Raw genomic sequence first — 7,858 nt, 5'->3', positions numbered from 1 at the left:
ACTGTAAAACCCGACAAATTAACTTAACTCAAATCGTTTGAGTAAATCGATTTCCTTGATTTTAACCATGTAAGTTTTAAAACTTTGCATTCAATTAATTAAGTGATTAACTAAGAGCTGATTGAGAATTAGTGATGAACAGCTGCTGTTAACAAACAGAATCACTGAAGAAAAGAGAAACACAAGAACTACTACAACTGACTTCAGACACAGACTTACACTCTAAAAACTGCTGGGTTGAAAACAACCCAATTTGGGTTATTTTGACAACCCAGCGCTGGGTCAAAAAGGGACGAACCAAGCGCTGGGTTGTTTTAACCCAACCAGTTGGGTTATCATATTTAACCCAGCCTGCTGGGTTGCCTTTTTTATGGTTTAAAATTACTATATTGCAGGGTTTAAAAAACCAGAGCGGGTGTTTTTTATCACTGTATTTCAGAAGGAAAACTACTGTATTTAGAAAATGTTCGATATCATTTCGCATGTGCTTGATAAGGCAGCGTTTGTGAGCTCAGCACCGCTCTGCAGCCGTTACCGGAGAAACCTACCTCTCCCGCTCCTAGCGCCTCCTGCTGGCAGAACATAAACTCGCAGAGTGCAGCCATGTGGGGAAACAATGCATTTCTACGTTAAAATTAACCCAAATTGAGCTAGGCATTAAACCTACAAATGTTGTTCATTTTAAATATCACTTTTACACACAAATAATAATTACCAAAAGGAAAATATTTATTAAAAATAAGAGAAAAGTCAAAAAGTAACATGTTAGAAGAAATGCAGAAAAGGATGGCATTAACAGCTACAGAGTTCATAAAGCATTGAACATTTGATGAATATAACTTAAGATCAAATTGGACTTTGTTCAATTGTATATATTGTATAAAAATATACGAAAACACATACAATAAATTTACAATTAGTTAGTTTTTTTCCAACTATTCTGGCATGACAGTACACAAATAAATCACAACATTAACTTTGATATTATAACCTTTAACAGACGCATGTGTGTGTGTGTGTGTGTGTGTGTGTGAAAGAATGTGAGCAGGTGTATGAATGACAGAGTGTAAACTCTTCTACTAAACAACACAGAAAAAGCATTTAACTTTTTTTTTTAACAAATTATACACTTACAGTTTGTTTCATAGTCCATGAATACAGATCATGCATCACGGTCAATTTTCATGATCTCTTTAGCATAACTGATGTAATCATGAAGAAGCCCCATCAGCACAGCATGTGACATCTTCTACATCATCCAGGGCAGCGTCCTCCTTTAAAACCAGTGCTGTTTAGGGGAAAGAAGATTCTCCTCTCTGACCAGGATTCATCCCAGTCACCGCCTGTTCTTCATCAGTGGCCTAAGAGAAACACATTTGAAAAAATTAAACATTTAATTAAACTATCCATTTTCAGGTAGAGGTGTATTCACATCCGTAAGGATAGGTAAATAATCGGTTTTAAAGTTTCAACACTTTGTGTGGTTGTTTAATGTCTGTCTATCACAGCTCTCATGAAGTCTATAATGGCAGCACTAGTGTGAGGACATGCGATATTGTTTGAATAAATATCACTTTCAGAAAGCTTCTTTACTGAAACATTAAAACAGACATGACATTCACATACCTCACAATATTCATGTACATGGAGGGCTGCTCTTCAAACCGTTAGTTCACCAAATAATTAAAATGTTTATAATTTACTCTCCCCATGTTTTTCCAGACTCATACAAACTCGGTTCATTTTTTGGAAAACATATGAATATATTTTATATTCTCTTTTTGTGTCCTCCATTGCTGGTCTGGGAGACCAATATTTTATTTTGAACATACATGTTTGCTATCATATAATTTAAGATGTATTCATATATAAATATCAGAATTTACTTCTACAATAACTCTATATTTATGAAGCTTGAAAATACTGATTATCTAAACTATAAATGGATTAACAAATATTATGAGAAAAATAAAAATATATTAATTTGTGTTGTAAAGACAGACAAAAGTCTTATAGGTTTGGAATGACTTGAGGGCAAGTTAAGGCTGGTTCACACGGCAGGATAATTGGGCCGATTTTAGCCCCGATTCAGCCCTTCCGACAATCTTAGGATGCTCCGATTATCGTAAAATAATCTGATCAAATATTCCTGCCGTGTGTGGTGTGTTAAGACTAATCTCCTCTGCTCGGAAGAATGTCGGGACCGCTCCGATCTCAAATCGGGGATATCCAACATGTTGGATTTATTTTGCCCGATTTCTTCTCGTGTGTGGTGTCCCCCGAGGACAAACAATCACGCAGCCTGTGGACTGTGGCGTGTAGCCAATCAGAAAGCGAGGTGACGAGGCAGTGATAGTACCGGGAAACAAAATCAAAACAGCCGGCGTATATAATATAACAAATACAAATAAAGTCGATGGGCATAACTACATCCACAACTGCAGTCCACCAGAGTACATGGAAACTAATATATGAACGTTTATTTCAACGGTTATTAATCTGTGTAGTACGTAACAACATTTCTATGAGATAAAACAACAACTTATCTCCATATCATGATATAGCAAGTATAGTCCATGCTCGCGTCGTCTCCACCTCTTTGACCATCGCCTTTTCTTATTTTTCTTATGTTTTTTTTCCCGTTAAAAACAAAGCACAAACTATGGCCACTGCATCCTCTTCGTCCGCCATGATTGTTTACTCTAAAGTCAAGTTTGATCTCGAGGGATTTTGCGAGATTTCCCGTCTGACCTGGGAATGCTCGGGAGTCAAATCGGTTTGTGTGTGATGTGTTGATATTGCCGTGTGGCTGCACACCACACACTGAACGACCAAAACTGTTAGACCCGTGTGTGGGGTCTCTCAGGTTTGGAAAATCGGCCGACAATTTTAAAATCGTCCCGTGTGACCCAGGCCTAAATGATTTTTTGTGTGAACTTTACCTCTAAGAGCGCAGACCAAGAAGAATGACTCTCCAAATCAGACAACTCCAAAGTTGGTTTGATTTCTGCAATAAAAAACACAGACATCAATGGTCTTAATGAAATGAGCACGTAATCACACTGTTGTTGCATCAAAATGTGAAGTAAACTGGCAGGAGACGACAGAAAAATTTATTTTCTAAAAATAACTTACATAAAATCTCAAAGGAATGATGCTCTCCCATGTCTCTTGCTTTTAACATCTACAAAAACAAAAAACAAACATTATTTTACTCTTAGTAAAAAAACAACAACTGATAACATGAAATTATGAAGTTTACTTGCCTTAAACGATCTTTCCCTCTCTTCAGAAGAAGCTGAGAAAACCACCTCCTCACACAAGCAGACTTCTGTGTCCTGAACTCCAGTTAGTTTCAGTTCTGCAAAGAGGGGCATCAATGGTTTCAATAAAATATTAACATATACATACATACATCTATAAAATCACACTGTTTTTGCATCAAAATGTGAAGTTAACAGGCAGGACACAACAGAAACATAAATTTTCAAAAAAAAAAAAAAGTAATAATAATTTAGCTTACATCAGTCTCAAAAGAATGAAGTTATCTTGTCTCTGGATTTCAACATCTAAAAAAAAACACACATTATTTTAGTCTTAGTAAAAATAAAGATAACTTGATGTTATTCTGAAGTTTACTCTCCTTAACCCGTCTGTCCCTCTCTTCAGAAGAACACCTCCTCCTCATCCTCTCACAGGTCTGTGACTCCTCACACAAACAGCTTCTGTGTCTTTAACTCTCAGCGCGAGGACAATGAAGACAGGAGCTGGACAAGTCTGAAATATTACATGTAAAACATACTTTTAACAGTTACCACTTCAACCGCCTCAAAATAATTATGCTAGTCTTTACTACACAATGCCGTTTCCTTTAGGAGACAAACATACATTCAGTTTAACCGCGAAAAAAAAAGACAAATTCACATGAGCGTAACCGTGACCATAACCGTCTGTTAACGCCTCAAAGAGAACAGATAATGTAAAATCTTATGTAAATATGACAAAATACATTCACAGACGTTATATTAAAAGTACATCCTCCGTTCAGTAACGTTATATGAGGCAGTTAAGACCTCCGTGTCTGAGGCGAAAACCGCGTCCGTTTTTTTTATATAACGTTAGATATAACGTTAAGCTCCTTTGTTTCCGCCTTTCATAAAACCTTCCGCCTTTCATACAACCGGGTAAACAATAAAAGATAACTTTACATTTTGAATATTTAACGTTACTTACCATAGTCTTTCACTCGCTTCTCGCTTCTATCACGCTGAGAAAATGGCGGCTGCTCGCACTGGAGAGACGTACGATTTTGACGTGACGTGCGTGCTCTCCTTCACGTCCGCGTCCTCAACCCACCCCCGCTGGGTTAAAAAAGATAGTTATTTTCAACCCAAACTTGGGTTAAAACATCCCAAAGTCCTATCCAACGGCCTCAACACAGCAGTTGGGTTGAAAAAACAACCCAGCGTTTTTTAGAGTGTAGATGAAATCAACTGAAATAAAATACATGAAATCTCTCAAGATCTGATTAAACAACCCCACAAACAGCATCACCAGCTCCACTTATTAATAACCAGACTGACTTTATTTCTGTCAGACGTCTACAGAAGATCTTATTGAGAATGAACTAAGGTTTAGATGTTGATTTATTGTTTCATTTGAAGTAACCATGTTAGAGATCAGTGTTTGCTTTAGTTGGGCTCTTGACTCTTGATTACTGTCTTAGTCTTTTCTCTGGCTGTTATAACCATGTGTTTCTGAAACATATTTGTTGTAACTCAAAAGCCCAGAAGAAATATCATCAGGTGTTAACCTGTACCTAGGTGTAAATTGTTATACTTTATATTGGTGGTGATAAACACCAATTATTGAACTGTACAGAGTCTACTCTCTGATGAAATATGTGTTGTTTAATTTGAGTGATTCTAAGAGTCAGTGCTTCTGTGATAATCAGTTAATCTAAATGACTTTTCAAACAGGTTGGTCTTCTATGGTGTCAAACAGTCACACAAAGACATCAATAATCAGAATATGACCATAAAAAAATGCTGCAGATTGCAGCATGTTTTTTACGTCCCCATTGTAGAGGTTCATATTCTGATTATTAATGTATGTGTTTGACCAACTACTGACATAGAAGTAAAATGTATGTGTACAAAAGTTTAGAAAGTCACTTGTATATTAACTGGTTATCACAGAATCACTGGCTCTTTGTGTCAATTTTACTAGAATCACTTCTACTAATTACACAAAATCGCCAGCAGCCATATCACCCTGGAGCCCAAGACCGGTTGCCCACTGAAGCTAAGCAGGGCTGAGCCTGGTCAGTACCTGGATAGGAGACCTCCTGAGAAAACTAGGTTGCTGCTGGAAGAGGTGCTAGTGAGGCCAGCAGGGGGTGCTCACCCTGTGGTCTGTGTGGGTCCTAGCGCCCCAGTGTAGTGATGGGGACACTATACTGTCAACAAGCACCGTCCTTCGGATGAGACGTTAAACCGAGGTCCTGACTCTCTGTGGTCATTAAAAATCCCAGGATGTCTTTCGGAAAGAGTAGAGGTGTGACCTCAGCATCCTGGCTAAATTCGCCCATTGGTCTCTGACCATCATGGTCTCCTAACAATCCCCATATCTACTGATTGGCTTCATCACTCTGTCTCCTCTCCACCAGTAAGCTGGTGTGTGGTGGGCGTTCTGGCGCACTATGGCTGCCGTCGCATCATCCAGGTGGATGCTGCACACTGTAGGTGGATGAGGAGATACCCCCTGTCTATGTAAAGCGCTTTGAGTATCTAGAAAAGCGCTATATAAATGTAAAGAATTATTATTATTAAAATCAATTTCATCAAAGATTATACTCTGTATGGATCAATACATGTAATTAATAATGAATAATTATCATCACCAATATAAAGTACAATATCCTACACCTAAGTACAGGTTAACACCTGATGACATTTCTTCTGGGCTATTGAGTTACAACAAATGTGTATTAGAAACACATGGTTGTAACAGCCAGAGAAATTAGTAAGACATAAATCAAGGGTCAAGAGCCCAACTAAAGCAAACACTGATCTCTAACATGGTTACTTCAAATGAAAAAATAAATCAACATCTAAACCTTAGTTCATTCTCAATAAGATCTTCTGTAGACGTCTGACAGAAATAAAGTCAGTCTGGTTATTAATAAGTGGAGCTGGTGATGCTGTTTGTGGGGTTGTTTAATCAGATCTTGAGAGATTTCATGTATTTTATTTCAGTTGAAGACTGTCTGAAGTCAGTTGTAGTAGTTCTTGTGTTTCTCTTGCTCGTTTTCACTCAATATCCTGTTAATCTTGAGTACCTACAGAGTAGTACTGCATCCTTCATAACTCAAAAAAAGTCTTTAGTTTTATTATATTTATAAGAGAAAGATAGTCTGTACCGATTTTTCCCGGAAAAACACGAGCGGCTGGAGGCGTGACGTGTGGGCGGAGCTAAAGAATCACGAGCGTGAGTAAGCTTTTGCGTATATAAGCATATAAGGAAATTCCATTCCATCTAACGTCACACAGACCCATACTCGAAAAAAACTTTCCGAAACTTGTGATAAACCGGAAGGAGTATTTTTGGAACAAAAATACTCCTTCAAATGTCCAACTTAATTTTTGAAACTTTGTCCATGTTAAGTAGGGCTGCACGATTAATCGCATGCGATTGTCATGCGTGTCTTTGTCAGTAAAGCCGGTTCTGTGATTAGCAGTAAATGTCCACCACCTGGTTTCAAATGGAGCGGCACTTCCCAGCTAGAATTTTCTTTGTTCTAAAATGTTCTAAGAACATTCCCATGGATTGTTCTAACAATGTTTTTAGCGGGTAGTTTTATTTTTGTTCCCAGAATGTTCTCTCAAAAGATAGGATAACGTTCTCTAAAAACATTCTACAAATGTTTATCAATAACATTATTAGAACATTATTCCATAACATTCTAATTAAGATTTAAGTGGATGTTTAGATGTGGATGTGTCTGTTTAAAAGTAATAGCTTGGTTTGATGTCACCATAATGCTGGTAAGTGTTGGCTTTAGTTCTGCAATTTGACACTTGACTTGACGGTGTTGTTTTTTAGCTGCTGTCATCTTTATTGTGGCTAAAACAGCAAACGAATATGTGGTTCAATGGTGCTGTTTGCTTGCTGATGATTGATATGTCTGATTACTTGTTTTCACCCAAGCTACTGTGTGGTGTTAGTTAAGTATTATTTATTAAAGTGACTCAATGGTCAACAACCTGACACCCAATTGAATTTAAAGCAGATAATTTCAAAAATTTAAAAAAAAATTTGTCACACAAACATCAAGATTCAGTGTATGAATCTCAGCAATGGTGACATGCTTTATGCTGCAATGTATTCTGGGTACATCATGCAAAACTCATCCATAGCACCCAGAATGCATTGCGGCATGAAGCATGTCACCATTGTTGAGATTCTTACACTAATTCTTAAGGTCTCTGTATGTCTAAGCATCCTATGGTTTGAAGTGATTCTAAAACAATGTAGTTTAAAAAGATCAGATAAAAATAAAATAACATAAATTGTCAGGACCCTGTGTATTGCAACACATCTGCTATAGTCACTAATATTAAATTAACCCAGTAGAGGTGGGCAGATCGATACTAATATCGATAATATCGATACCAACGTTGGTATCGGTATTGATCGATACCAACGGGAAAATATCGATACTTAAGTTTCAGTTTCTCTCGTTTTGCGACCTGGCCGTGTTTATCAAAATGCTGCTGCTGTCACAGAGCAGAGCAAGCTCTCAAGAGTGCTGCTCGTGCTCGACACTGCTCTCCGCCCCTCTCCTGTGTTGTACCGT

At 37.6% G+C, this 7,858-nt stretch overlaps 2 long non-coding RNA genes across 2 annotated transcripts; both read right to left on the bottom strand.

The window, feature by feature from the left end:
• Positions 1–232: 232 nt before the first annotated feature.
• Positions 233–3,186, bottom strand: LOC127987156 (uncharacterized). Its single transcript, XR_008161069.1, has 3 exons — positions 3,136–3,186; positions 2,943–3,007; positions 233–1,361 (listed from the first exon to the last, which is right to left on the bottom strand). It is a non-coding gene; the product is annotated as an uncharacterized LOC127987156 (long non-coding RNA).
• An 80-nt stretch (positions 3,187–3,266) lies between these two features.
• On the bottom strand, positions 3,267–4,452 carry LOC127987138 (uncharacterized). Its single transcript, XR_008161045.1, has 3 exons — positions 4,234–4,452; positions 3,524–3,777; positions 3,267–3,361 (listed from the first exon to the last, which is right to left on the bottom strand). It is a non-coding gene; the product is annotated as an uncharacterized LOC127987138 (long non-coding RNA).
• Positions 4,453–7,858: the final 3,406 nt, after the last annotated feature.

The sequence above is a fragment of the Carassius gibelio genome, chromosome B22 (genome assembly GCF_023724105.1).
Source record: "Carassius gibelio isolate Cgi1373 ecotype wild population from Czech Republic chromosome B22, carGib1.2-hapl.c, whole genome shotgun sequence".
Classification (NCBI taxonomy): Eukaryota; Metazoa; Chordata; class Actinopteri; order Cypriniformes; family Cyprinidae; genus Carassius; species Carassius gibelio.
Note: the sequence above shows the minus strand (reverse complement) of the source record. Positions and strands in the feature narration are given on the sequence as shown.